At 34.4% G+C, this 15,582-nt stretch overlaps 1 pseudogene; it reads left to right on the top strand.

Moving 5' to 3' along the window:
* On the top strand, positions 1-15,320 carry LOC128018132 (Na(+)/dicarboxylate cotransporter 3-like; annotated as a pseudogene).
* Positions 15,321-15,582: the final 262 nt, after the last annotated feature.

Below are 15,582 nucleotides of genomic sequence, written 5' to 3'. Positions count from 1 at the left end.
ATGGATAAAAAGCCACTGGAAAGCGGGAAGGGTAGCAAGGGACTGGATGGAGAGCTTGTGCGTGCTTTTAGAGGCTGAGTGACGTGAACTACTAGAAAATTAAGTGTTTGTCTGAACTGTGTTTTGAAAACTGGCTGCGCAAACTTTTTGTTTGTGCTTCATTTTCATTTAATAAAAATGCACAAGTCTCAGTAAGCCGACCCTGTCTTCTTCCTTCCATACTTCGAACCTCGTAACGATTCTAATATATTTAGAAATTTTATTATTCCTGTGGTGACAATAGTCATACTGAATGTTCAGAACACATTAGTCTTCGAGTTAATCCCTGAGGGTTTAAGAGAAAATATGCTCACTATATACCAGACGGTTATTGATATATTTCCAGGGAAGGACAACTTTTTTTTAGCTAATAAATAATTTTATAGTCAATAATCTATGTAGCAACAGAGAAAATCAGTAATCAATTATTTATTTTGTTAATTGTAACCCATCTGAGTTTGAAACATGCTACAGCCCTTTAAGTGGTATTAAACAGAGAATTGCTGAGCTGTACAGGAACAGATATGACAAAAACAAATCTGAATCTTCTTTATGCAAAACTGTCAAAACTGTGTCAGCCGAAGTAAGCATTTTTGTAAATTACAGGGTCAGACAGTTTATTGTTCTTGTAATGCTGGTGGCAGGATGCAATGGGTACATACCATTTTACCATGTAAAGATTATAAGTGAGCTTAATAATAATAAAAAATGCATATTCTGGTACCCATTATCAGAATGACATGAAAGCCCCAGGAGCAGAGGTTAGGGTCAGTGTGTTTCCAGGGAATGAATATTAAATTAAGATTTATGCATGTTGTTTTATTCAGTGATAAAAAACAAAAACAAAATGAAAGAGGTATGTGATATTTGTCTAAACTTCTTTCTCTCTGCAGGCTATTGGACAGCATCATGGCTTTATCATTAATAAAAAGAACTCAAATAATGAAAACATTAAGCAATAATAATAATAATAATAATAATAATAATAATTCCTAGCAAACTGAATTCCAATTGCTCTTAATGTGCTTCAAAAAAACAAAACACAAAACAAAGAAGTTTCCCAGAATTCCCTGTCTATTTTATGATATTTTATTTAAATAGTTACACTGCTTTTGGTTTTCTTTTGTGTACAAAGGATGTTGCATGTTGTATAGTTCATGTGTACAGCATTAATTTAGCATCATGTGTTATTTTGATTTAGATTTTATTATACTAGTTATTGTAGGAATGGTTCTGTAATAGTTTGGCTCTACTTGTCTAGTGATAGGCATGATGATCGCTTCCTCTTTCCTGTCAGTGTGGTTGAGTAATACAGCCACAACAGCCATGATGCTACCCATTGCTAATGCCTTACTGGAAAGCCTTTTCAGGAATCTGGAAACTCTAAAAGAGAACCGCAAGGACAAGAGTGATCCAGAGGGTTGGTTTGGAGACATTCATTTATACAAGCTTAGGAAATTAAAGTCTTTATGTGTAACATTTTAATTGAATGCAATCATGACACCTGCATATTATCAATGATCTATTTGGTTTGAGAATTTGTTTGTGTGTGAAATCAACCTGCACGCATGAAACTATAATATACAACCTGAACAGAGAACTCTGAACTGAATTTTTCCAACTCAGCGCTTTTGTTTGGCAAAATTCCTTTAACGTATAAAGAGATTGAGAATGCGTCTTCTTCGTTTTAAACATTCAGACAGAAGCTTTTTTTTTTATCTGAAATTAATTTCATATTAAAGAGGTGGTTGTAATTAAAAAAGTAAACATTCCATTGCAGGTGATTCTCAGGTGAAGATGCATGTGCTTCATTTTGAAAAACAGATGCTGGCCACAGAAGACAGGTAAGTGAGAAGAATTCATGTGACTATCTTTGAACAAGCAAACAAGCAAAGATCAAACACAGTGAGCTTGAAGATTTAATATTAATTTACCATTAAAAGTCAAACAACTTCTATAAAGTTCTTGCAGTAATTCCAGCAACAAATGTAATAATGTGTAATAATATTATTGATAATCTAGACCCAATTATTGGATTTTAAGTTTAGCATAGCTGAATTTTCTGATCCAAATGCAATGTGGAAAACCTTAAGAATGTTCTTGTGAATATGAATACGAGAACTTATTCGATCATCCTTTCATAGGCTTAAACAATTGAATTATTATTAAAAGATTCTGTCCCTCTGTAATCTCACAGACCGGACTGGACAGATAGATCAGAGCAAACGAATCTGGAAGAAGCCAGAAGAGAGGCTCAATACCAAATGAAGGTGTGGAAAGGATTTCTGGAACTGCAGCCCTCCCTCGCCCCAATTTGATCTTGGCGGGTCAGCTAAAGAGGTATACTATTTTTCCATGGTTGTCATGGTAAATTACCACAGTAATACTTTTGCATTCATTCTTTTATTTTTTATTCAACTACATTAATTTACTGGATACTTTTATCCAATGTAACATTCGTCTGAGCGATACAATGAAAGTAACTCATCTTAGGTATGCAATTACATGAAAAATGCTGCAATAAAAAGTTCCAAATTGCACTGAAGAGTGCAGTCTAGACATGTAAGTACAGCACAGTGAAAGAAATGTAAACGGATAACAAGAAAAAAGTACTTTAAGTGCTTATGGAAGAGATGTGGACATTTTGTGAAGACACAGTCATTAATGTTATGACTATAATGAATATGCCATTTTCGAATTATGCTCAGCTCTAAAATATTTAATTGGCAAGATTGATAGTGCAATTTGTGTAGTATTAGTTAAAAAAATAGAAGAATACTCATTCACTATTCATGCATGAAAGGAAAAGTCATGGAAAATCATGTATTTTAAAAGTATTGATCTGTACAATACTGTACAGACAGCATTAGCAGCCTGACAGATCAATTATTCATGTCAGTATCAATGCTGGATTCAATTCAGTTCAAGTTTATTTGTATAGCACTTTTTACAGTACAATCATTGCAAAGCAACTTCACAGAAAATTAAGTTTCTAGAATATTTAGTAGTAGCTTACCAGGGGTGACTGTCAGTTTATGTGCATATGGCAGAAATGTACAGAAAACAGACGATGAACAACATTAATTATTATATGATGCAATCAAACTTATAGCACAATTTGGTAGGTACATTTTGAAACCATGGTGCTGTCATCTCCATTCTGCAGTCAGCTCCATCATCTGTCTAAAAAAATATCAAAGGTGAGAGACTGTTTTCAGATCAGGCTTTAGTTCACACAATTAAATCAGTGCAATTAGTCCATTAGCTTTATTTGAACATTAACATGAATAACATTTCGTTTCTCATTACCACTGTATAGACTTCATTTGTCTTTGTGCTACTGAAAGGTGTAGAACAAAGGTATATGCATGACTCATTTACTCTAGTGCATATATTCTTGTAGTCTACATTCAAAAGTTCTCCCTCATTGTGTCATAACTTTTTTTTTTTTTTTTATAATTCTGTTTATTCAAATTGGTTTGGAGGGGGACTGAGTATGCTGCCATCTGGGAAAAGATTGAGCACAAATGGGTCTGAAAGTATAGCACCTGCTGTGTGAAAAGACTGTAGAGCATGTTTAGTGGATGTAATTTATTGCAGCTGTTGAGCTTGTTTGTTCACGACTTGCATGTAAATGATGCATTATAAGCAAAAAATGTGAGTCTTGAATCAGATTATACAAACAGAGCGCGAGATAAACACACATGCAATTAACCTCATTATATAGTTTTCTTTCTTTAATTCATTGGTTGGATAAGCCAGCACAATCTCATGGCAATGTTTACCTGTTTTAAGTTTTAGTGAACTGGTGGCTAATTCGTATGGATTTGTATGATCTCATTCATGCCACTTTGTTATGTTTAGGAGTGCCAAGTTAATGAACATGAACCCTCCTGGAGACCTCAGACTGAACTGATTTTCCTTGAGTTTGGCTTACACAAATAATTCATAAATGTCATGAAGTGAGAGATCAAAGGTATCTCTGGGTTTTTCACATGGAATCAACCCCTAAAATGTTAAAGGTTGAACCACAGTGCAGTGTTGTGGTTCAACCTTTAACATTTTAGGGGTTGATTCTATGTGAAAAACCCCGAAGGTGAACAGTACATCTCAAATGGAAACTTACTCATGCAGTATATTTGTTTTAGATTCTTGCATTGATTTGGACATGCCCTGAGTACACCTGCACCATACACATTACACTTTGCATTAAGATCATTAAAATAGGGCCCCTGAAGTTACACAAAGTATGTTTTACAGCTGATATGATCACCGGTAAGATTTTTCATTTTGCTCTGGCCTTTAATTGAAAAACTATGTATTTGAATGATAATATATACAGGGTGCGATTTGCCGGGGGGGTGCGTGGGATTTCCCCCTTTCTGGTCAATTATTTTTTATCCCCGGTGGAGATAAATTTATCCCCCCCTCAAAGTGATCAGTGCTACTTCACTAGTGGTGAGACGGATCACAAAACTTATCACAAATCTAGCGACTTTTTGGACAATCATTTTTTTAGTCTCTGAGACTCTCTGGTGCTGCCGCACGAGCGCGAGGTCTCTCTTTCCCAGCGCGAGCCTCTCTCTCTGTATCTGCGGTGTTCAGCAAGCACAGAGAGGAGCAGCACTTTCAGGTAAAAAAAAAAAATATATTCTGTTGCTTCTTACTCTATTTTACAAGCAAGTATAGCCGACATCAGTCACAGCACAACCACCGACTTTATCGTATGTGTATTTGATTTCATTAGTGCAGATTAATGTTTGAGAGCTGGTTATGTAGTCTTAATGGACCGCGTTTCAGTCATTATAATATTCATTCCATCGTCTGACAACAGAAACATTAAAATCTAGTAATAGAAACAGTTTTATTGAGAATTAAATTAAATGGCTAAATTTAATTGCAGTATGTGAGCATAGGAAGCATTGAATGCTAGACAATACAATTATTAAGCGCATGACGTCATGTAGTTCATGTTCTCATTATTTATTTTTATGAATTAAAATGTTTCAAAACATCCCCCCCTCTGCTATATATATATGTCGATATTAAAACCCAATTCCAGTATTTAGTTAGTGTTAGCTTACATTATTCCTTTTTATACTCATTAATGCACTTTTTTAATTATTTAATCATGTTTATTTACTTTATTCAAATGTATTTAGTTAGTTTAATCTTATTTTTATTGTCTATTTATTATAGTTTTTACCCTTTTACAACTTTTTTTTTTCCTGAACTATATTATATCTCAAAAATGTGTGTCTGTTTTTTTCTCAGGCTTTGTATTAGCAAACATGATGAACAGGAAGCCACAGAAGCAAAAGAAACAGCTGTTATTGATGGAGACTACAAGAAACTGGGCCCAATAAAGTAAGTCATGGAGCATTTCAACATTTCAAAAAACCCTGTTTCTTTCTTTCCGACAATAATTGAGTTAAAATATAATCAGGAGAAATAGAATAAGGAGTTATTGCTCTCTTCTTAATTCTTTTTGCCGTTCTTCTGTTCACACAAGATCCAAAGTTTGTAACTGGATGGTCGATTTTCTTCACCAAGGGGTAAGCCACCCAGTGAATGGCATGCATTGAAAAATGATGGAGATATTTTGAGTGTCACATTTTCACATGAAGATTCATTTCAGATGAATGTAAAATCAAAACTGTCATATTCTGACTGCATGTGAGCATTTTGTTATATCCTCAGATTTTTAGAATAGCAGTTTTCAGATTATAGGGTGTTGATTCATGAAATACCTTCATCAGTTTATCTCAAAAAATAAATGTAAAATTCCTGAGGGACTAAAATCAAACAACTTCATAAAAAATGTTTAAAAACTTTATTCACTTAAATAATAATCAGTGTGGCAAGTGGGGCGGGGCCGAGAGGCGTGGGAACGAGGAGTGAGGCCAGGTGTAGTGATTGGAGATGAGCCGGTTCCCGTCTCCTTCTTCCCGGGTTTCGGCACCACTGTAACGATATGAACTTCTTAAACATCGGGAAGAAGGAGGCGGGAACCGGCGCACAATCAAAAACATTTTAATAATCAAAAATAAACAAAACAGCGCGTCAGCCCCTCGCGGCGACTGACGCGCACAAATAAAAAGCAAACATAAAATAATGTCCCAGGCCTGGTCCTCTCTCGTCCTTCACGGTCGTCACTCCAGTTTTATATCCTTCCATCTCCTACGTGGGACTCGATACTGGCGGTGGGGCGCAGGTGTAGCTCATCTCCAATCACTACACCTAGCCTCACTCCTCGTTCCCACGCCTCTCGGCCCCGCCCCACTCGCCACAATCAGTATCATTTGTCTTCTCTCACAGCAATGAATACGATGCTTGAATGCTGGTTTTCATAATTTATTTAAAATCGAATATAATTCAGACCAACACAACGGCTATATATTTATACTTTTACGTAAAGGTCAAATGTATTTTATATGTGCTACAACAAAACTCTGTCATCATGGATTTGATTTATTCTTCAAGATGAAAAATGTATAGAATTAGGAGTTACTTTAATATGTTTTTAAAGATTTGTATTCAAAAATACATATTTACTAAGAACAAATTAATGTCAAATTTATATACAGTACTGTGCAAGTGTCTTAGGCCACTAGTATTTTCACCAACAAAAAATGGTTTTAAGCCAGTTATTTCTATATTTTGCTGTAGTGTGTCAGTAGGAAATATCAGTTTACATTTCCAAACATGATTTTTGCCATTAATTGTAATAATCCAGTGATATTTTTGCTTGCACAAGGAGTCTGACGTCTCACCATCATCAGTCTGTCTGGAATAACATGAAGGAACAGAACAAACTGAGAGAGAATAAATCTAGAAGAACTCTGTCAATGTCTCCAAGACACTTTAGTCTGTACATATGTAAATAAGTGTATCCAGAAATAAGGGCTTCCTCATCTCCCCTTTTTTTTTTTGTGGTCCATTACACTAATGCACTCATTCAGAGAGGTTCAAAAATATGGACTATTCGATCTGCATCCTCCACAGAGCTGACCTTTCTCTATCTGCAAGATTGCAGTTCAACTCGAGTCACACCAAGACAAACCCACAACTTAAAGAAAAAACAGAGAGAGAACCGAATGACGTGTGCAGTGGGTGGGCTCAATGATTCACCATCTCTAGATGAGAGGAATATGATTGAAAGCACGCCGTTTTTGAACATGAGACGATGAATCAGTTAGCAGAGTTATGGCAATTACATTGATTCAGTGGTTCATATTAATGTGCTGAGATCAGGACTACTGAAAATCAGGATTACTGCTTGCATTAATATCTTGTCTGCACAATTTTTTTTGACATTTTCATTCACACAGCACATCTTATCTGCAGCTGTGTGAGTAAGTGAGTTTTTTTACAGGGTTTCCCCACCTCCTTAAAAAGTCTTAAATTTAGTTGTATCAAATTTAAGGCCATAAAAAGACTTAAATGGAACAAGTAAGTCTTAATTATGATTTCAAGAGGTCTTACATTTTGGGTAAAAAATTGCAATATGATGAATGTGATGATTAAATTTCAAAAGGCTATGAATTTATGAAATAAATACGAGTGCTGCATTTTTCAAAGTGTGGTGCTGCTGTGTTTAATGTCGTTACCGGGGAAACCGCTGTATTTCTGCCACTTCAAAAGCGCCTCCTGCTGGCAGAGCTGCTGTTTTTGATTGGACCAATGTGAAAATCATCTTTTTACGGTGCTGGACTCCGCTTCGTCCATGGTGCAAGCCGACCCAGCAATTCCACAGTGCAAAGTTGATGTTTTTCCTCCAACCAGCACAGATCAGCTCCAGACATGAAGAAGCAGATATCTGCCAAAATTCCCTGGGGGAACTCTAAGTTGGGGTTACTTCTAGATGGCATGTTTCCTCTAAACCAAATGTTCTTTTTAGGTATCAAGATCAAGGTAACCTAAAGTAATTTTATTTATAACTTTTCTTTTTTATTATCATAACAATACATTTAATTAGTACAATAAGACACAGTCAGGAAGCATAAGTTACCAATCAAATTAAATCTATCTATCTATCTATCTATCTATCTATCTATCTATCTATCTATCTATCTATCTATCTATCTATCTATCTATCTATCTATCTATCTATCTATCTATCTATCTATCTATCTATCTATCTGCACTACAGAGGTGGCACAGAAGAACACAGATTAACATCTTGGAAGGGAGAGCTGGTTGGTCTTAATGGGTCATGTTTCAGTCACTATTTCATGTTCATCCTGTTGTCTGACAACAGAAACCGTCAAATATATAAAGGAAGACAGTTTTTAGAATTTAGCTGCATCAAAATACAGTATGTGGCACAGAGAGGCAAACAAATGTAATAATAAATAATAAATGTACATTTTGCATGTTCAGAAGTGAGCTGCCCTGTCTTGCAAAAATGCAAACAGGTTTGTGTAAGTAAATTGCTCAGTACAAAGACAAAGAAGTAATAGGAACCTAGTATTTCTATGTTCTTTTTTCATGTGTCTAATAGACATGAACAAGTTCTTTGAAAAACATCTATGACCTATGAATCATGCTTTTCATGCTCTGTTAACAATGGTTTCACTAATAATAAACATATATTACATAAAGCATCCATATTTGTCCATGTCAAGTCAAGCCTGCTACAGTCAATTCTTCCACATGTACAGTACATAATTGAAACTGTGTTACTCTCAGACCCTTGGTGCATACAGATAACACTAACAGTAGAACATTAAATAGAAATGATAAAATAATTGTCCATGCCCATGTTGATTAGATTAAAACTTGAAGGCCTGGTTTCACAAATGGGGTTATGCTTAAGCCAGGACTAGGCCTTAGTTAAATTAAGATATTTAAGCAACTTTTACAAAAATACCTTAGAGTAAAATTTTACAGGTGTGCATCTTGACACAGAACAATGACACTGACATATTTTAAGATATGTCAGAGCAAGATATTTTCAGTTGAGACAGCTCAAACATGTATTTTAGTCTGGGACTAGCTTAAGCCTCGTCTTTATTAAGTATTAATTTATGTTTAGAACAAATAAAAATGTGTGATTAAATTGCGATTATTCACAAGTTAACTCATTACAATCATGGAATAACTCTTATAATAATATATTTTAATTGATTGACAGCCCTATAAATTAAAATGAATAAAATAAAATTACGCTGGTAACTCATCAGTAGACTTTCCTCATCAATATAGGCTATATTTTTTCACACTTTTGTCACTCATTCAAGTTTTTATATGAATGAAGGAACCACTGAAGGGAACTGATTGTCTTCAGAAAAGTTTCGATCGCATTTTATTTTACCTGTAACATGGAGTCCAAGATGTTCAGATCCTTATGCAGTAGTTTATTATTAAAAATGGTCAAACAGGCAGAGATCAGAAAACATCGTCAGGTATGTCAGGGGATAATCAAAATCAGAACCAAAAACAAGCAGAGGTCGGGGCAGGCAGCAGAGAATCACAGTCGGTATACACAATCCAAGATCAGACACGGAAGGAACAAACACAGGGAAAACGCTAGGAAATGCCAGGCAGAACTAAACAAGACTTTGCAATCATTAAGAGTCCAAACACAGTATATATAGGGGAGTAGTAATGGGGAGCACCTGGTGGTGATTAGCCCTAAGCACAGGATTCTGGGAAATGGAATAGGAAATGGGAATGGACACAAAATGCCAGAGTCCTGAGTGGAGTGCCCTCTACTGGAGTTCATGGGCACTCCAGCTGACAATCGTGACATTACCTGATAAAGTATCATTTATTAGCTGAGCTGCTTTGTTTACAGCAGTTACCGGGGAAACCACTAAATATCTCTGATGTTCCAAAAGCACCTCCTAGTGGCAGATAATGAATTTGCATTTTCAACAATCCAGTCTACAGTTTTTGTTTCTGACCAATGCGAAAATTCACCCACATCTGTTTTAAATAATATAATAATTTATACTTTCAAATCATTCCATTCCTTTAAAAAAATGGTTTCATGGTTTAATTGTGAGGTTTATCATTTTATAATTTATATATATATATATATATATTATTTTTGTTAAAACTTGTATCTCAATGGTAAATCAATTGTTATTTTGTGGTCTACAACATCAAATAATAAAAGTGTCTGCTAAATTAATAAATGTAAATGAAAGAATCCCATTGTAACGTACATAAAAAATGTAGAAACATCGGACACAACAATGTGTCACCATTGTGCAGCAGCAAGCATCCCAACAAAAAAGGAAGTTTTTTTATTGCTGTCTTTCCAAAAATGTTTCACAAATTCATCTTTCTTTCAGACTGCTAATTCTCACACATTCTCTGGCCCCTACAATATTTCGATTGTCCTACAAATGGAAGACAGTGGAAGTTTTCATTAAACCTTTTTTTTTTAAAAAACAGTCTTTTTTGTTATTTGGTGACCTCACTTAATTAAACAATTAAATTCACAAATTAAGTGACAACAGTAAACTCATTAAAAGCATCTGATAACTAGTCAACCAAATAACAACCAGCTTCCATCAATTCATGGCTGTATCCAAAATAACATTGCGGCTGTTAAAACCTAAAAACAAAACAAAACAAAACAAAAATTTAGATGCAGACCTCAGAATCTCAAAGAAAGTAGGTCAGGCTATGTTTTATAAACACTGTGAATTCGGACATAGGATAGTATTTTTTGCCTACTATATACAGTATACAGAAGTATGCATATTTGGATAAAAAGCTATGGTTCATACAGTAAGTGTTCATCTTTATAGCAGTGATCTTGGACTCTATAAGTATGAATTTTCAGATCAACAATAAAAAAAAAAAAAAAAAAAAACAGAACTGCTTTTCCTATCATCCACCATCTGAAGGTTGCACTGAACAACTTTGCCTCATTGTTGCTAACTAGAGCTTGAAAAAGCAACACCGAAGGTAACACTAGCAACACTTACTGCTTCTCCCTACATGTTTCTGTGTTGATCTCCTTTCAGCTACGTTTCTGACGCAGTAACTGGAGTCATCATCATCTCCATCCTCTTTTTCTTTCCATCCCAGCATCCTTCTCTCCACTGGTGGTTCGATTCAAGAGGTCAGTGGGTGGTTTATTGATTTTCTGCTTGTGGTCTTACAACAGCTGAGAGCTATGGAATTATACATTTTAATTTGAACAAACTTCACAATCAATCAACATGATTAATTTCATAAAATAAATTATGGCCCTAAAACATAATACAGTATAGGCTTGTATAAGGCTTGAATTAGGTAAAATGGGACACTGTTTTGTGTTGTGATTTTATTTATTTTTACATTTTTTGGCAGGATAAATCTTGTTACTGCATTCTGTTTACTACAGTAACTTTAAAGCAACACAGTTTATTCTGCCAGTCAAAGAGGTTTCAGGAGCATGTCTGAGTGCGGTTAATGTGGAATGAGACTGTTAATGATGTTATCATAGCAATGATGTAATGATTCATATTAACGTATCTAAGAGAGATCCAGCAAATAACTGTGTGCAGAGGGATTATAATAATCTCAAACAAATCACATATCACTATTTCATTTACACTGTGTTCACACAGTATATACTGTATCTTCTGTCTATAATTGAGGAGAAAAAATCTGTTTGCTAATTTTTTATTAATCTACTCTGCAGAAAAGGTCTCTTGGATTAAAAATATTTAGTGATTTAGGGGTTTGGTTGTAAAGTGGTTGTAAAATTTCTAGCTGGCTTATTAGAAGTTCTGTAAATTAATAAAAAAAATATGTAATAATAAATGTTCTTTATTGGCATCCAAATAGATCCATGAAGAACCTTTAACATCCTGTGCACAAAAGTTTTATGGTGGAAAAAGGTTCTTCAGATTGTTAAAATGTTCTTCACATTTTTTTCAAGACTTGTTTACTAAAAGGTTATTTGGGGAAGATAATTCTTCTATGGTATAGAGAAAAGCAGAAGATAGTTCTTCTATGGTATCGCTGTAAAACCCCCCTTTTGGAATCTTTATTTTAACGAGTGTATTGTGTGTGCTCAAATAAAATTACATATTTGTATTTCTGCTTTTTTAATCTGATTCTTGATGTTGAACAGCAGTGTAAAGTTTACATTTATACATTTGGCAGAGGCTTATAATCCAAAGCAAGTTACTTTACTGCAGTTTTTCTTAGAAATTGAACCCATGACATTGGTGTTGTTTAGGCAAGATGAGCAACAGAAAAAAAAAAAAACTGTAGCCCTATTATTGTCATTAGATTTGCTGAGATATCTCCTACATGGCTTTGTGTTCATTTGTATTGTTGTATTTTTGGCTCAGTGCATTAATGTTTGGCAAATATAGATTTTTGTGCTGAACTTAAGAGGTTGATTCATCATAGTAATAGTAATGAAAGTGAATATTAAACCAATTTTGTGAAACCATGTTGGCTTCAGTGTTAGGCCTGTATTGTGAATTATTTTTTCATATTTATTAGAATTTTTTAAAGGTGCATATTAAATTATTAATTCTAGGCCACATGTAAAAGCTGTGCTGTCTAACTCACTGGCAGTATTTTATATTGAGAGCTGTGAAGTAGCAGCATCAAACATTCTGGTGTCCACATTTACCATTTTAAGGAGCAATCAAATGAAGTAAAGATCTACATTTCATCTCTTCTCAGTTGAATTTTAATCTCAGCCTGTTCCAAATCAATTTTCTTTTCTTGAGCAGTTCAAAATATGTAATCAAATTCAGATGTCAAAAACACAGCATTTCCTGTAGATGTTTTGTGCAACATAAACCTTGAGTCAGCTGTAGGATGAAACTGCCTTGAACTCACTGTAATGTTATATATATTTATTATGTTTGTGTATTTGTACAGGATCATTCAGATTAATTGTCGATCAATATGGTTCTTTTTTTTTGTTTGTTTTTAATCAGCAACCCTTGACCCCCTCCAATATATATATATTTAAAGGATGTAAACAGAATGTCTGTTTACATCCTTAAATCTTTCTTTCACATATGATTTGCCCTTGATATGTTCAGCTTGAGGTCATAATTAATTTTCATTTCTATCTTTATCTCTCCAAACTCAAATACATCATATGTTCCCCTGTTGTCATGGAGAAAAGCTCAAAGAGTGTGTGCCGTGGAATATGACTTTACTGATGGGTGGTGGATTTTTAATGGCCAGAGGCTGCGAGGTACCTCATTATCTGCTTTTTACTTTTTGGTCTGAAATACAAGCTGGAACTTGACATTACATGGCTGAAAGTTCTCATCGCTGAACTGGTATGGACAAAACATATATACACAGTATAGAAGCATAAGAAGTCTTTTAAGCTTACCACGACTGCATTTATTTGATTAAAAGAAAGAGTAGGTGTGTTTTCACGATTCACTGCTGTGTGTGTTTGTGTGTGCATTTAGATGGGTTAAATTCAGAACACAAATTCAGAGTATGGGACACCATACTTGACTAAATGTCTTGTCACTTTCACTAATATTGCTATAATTAAAAAGTGTTTTCTATTTTAATATTTTAAAACTGAATTCCTTCTTGTGATGGCTTTGTGATGGGAGTCTTTTCTGAGGAAATGTATTTACTTTTGATCAATTTAATGTGTCCTTGCTAAATAAAAGTTGTAATTTATATACATAGCTCTATTATTATTATTATTATTATTATTATTATTATTATTATTATTATTATTATTATTATTATATATAAAAAAAAGTCTTACTGACCTCAAATAAGTGCATTCAAATTTTGACACATCACCTACCATCGCCATCAAAGAAGTGACATGTATTTTTTTATTTTTTACATTAAGATTGTATATTTAAAATTGTTATAATTCATCTCAAGCAAAATGAAAACAGCTTGATGTGATTGTTTCCATACATTTTTTAGTGTGACATAAATGTCCCAATATTACTCATATATGATTCTATGATTATGATCATAGTCATAATATCCACCAAACACTTTATTTTCAGGCCATCTGTATGAAAGTCAACCCACTGAACTTCATGATCGCCTTTGCCTCCGGACTCCTGATGGTCAAAGATATGGTGAGAAAACAACTACAAAAACACATTACATCCGAGCACACAGTTGTTTTCGGTTGCTGAATAAGACGTGTGTAATGTTCCCAGGTGAAAACGGGGTTTGTGATGAACACCCTGAGAATTCTTTGTGTGTCTCTGGGCATGAACACATGGGGTCTTCATATGTTCAATCTGCACATATACCCTGATTGGGCGAGACCTTTAAATGCTTCCTCAGCAACTGTGGCTTTGCATACTATAGCGACTATGAATATGACAGGATAGAAAACAACCACAGAAACCAATATGGACTCAAATTCGGTCCAGATTCTGTAAATACTGTAGATATAAGACTAAAAAAAATGGAAAAATAGCTTAACTGAGGAATTCCCAATGTGGATGGATCATGACTATCATTACCTCACTTCCTACTCAGCACTGCCCTCTTGTGCCTAGATGCCACTTCACCAATTTGGGGCAAAGATTTATAAATGTTTAAAAAATATGTTATGTTTATATATGTAGATTTAAACTGGTAGGAAGCATGTTGATTTCAGGATGTAAAATTTTCTTAAATCTTAACATTGTTAATAAAGTATTATCTGCATTTTTTTTATTGTAAATTTGTTGTGTAGACATTTGTATTAATGTTGTAAATTAGTTGGATTAATGCAATGTACGTTATAATGATTAATTATGTAACATTTCTGTTGTTGCTCATTATGTATAAATCCCAATTCCAGCTTTTATTCAGCAAGATTATCTTGAGTTATTGATGATCCTCTAAACAGACAGTTACAGATTTAATACTCAAATCCATATTAATGAATCCATATAAAGACAATATGTCCACTGTCGTTACAGAACAGGAGAAAATACAGTGTATGATTCATGGAAATGATAACATTAAACGCTCAGAAGACTGTACTTGTTTTATGAAAACCACTTGAAACAACAAGCACAGTATTTACAGACTTACCTCTTAATTTTTTATTTATTTATCCTCCATGAAAAGAGCAGTGTTGTTTTTTTCTGCCATGCCACATGGTGTTGTGTAAGTGAACATGTTAGAGGCTGCGCAGTGTGAACGGTGTTTGGGATTCATGTGAATCTGAGCAACCGAATGAGTCAGTATGAATGTGTGTTCAGCACCCAGCTCAGAGTCATAGGACTGAATATGTATAAATATGTGTCTTCTGTGACAAGCTCAATATGAAGCTGTTCTGCTATGATGATGACCGACCTTTCAATGTTGAGATATGACCTTATTTAAGCCTCCAACTGCCTCTTTTAACCAACAATAATGATGCCTTTAAGAAACTACCATCTCTCTATTTTGTCTCTCAGGTATGTCTGTATTTCTGCAATTATAAAAGATTTATGGTTCCTAATGGAGACAATTAGCACCATAAATGAGCAAGAAGTAGACCAAGTGGAAGTAGGCTATGAATTAGTTTAGTGTTAACACTTTATTTTACAGTGTTTGTGTTCTCATGTACATACTGAGATATATTATTGCACTACA

The sequence above is a fragment of the Carassius gibelio genome, chromosome A8, assembly GCF_023724105.1.
Source record: "Carassius gibelio isolate Cgi1373 ecotype wild population from Czech Republic chromosome A8, carGib1.2-hapl.c, whole genome shotgun sequence".
In the NCBI taxonomy this organism is placed as follows: domain Eukaryota; kingdom Metazoa; phylum Chordata; class Actinopteri; order Cypriniformes; family Cyprinidae; genus Carassius; species Carassius gibelio.
The sequence above is the reverse complement of the archived record's forward strand: the minus strand, read 5'-3'. Positions and strand labels throughout refer to the sequence as shown.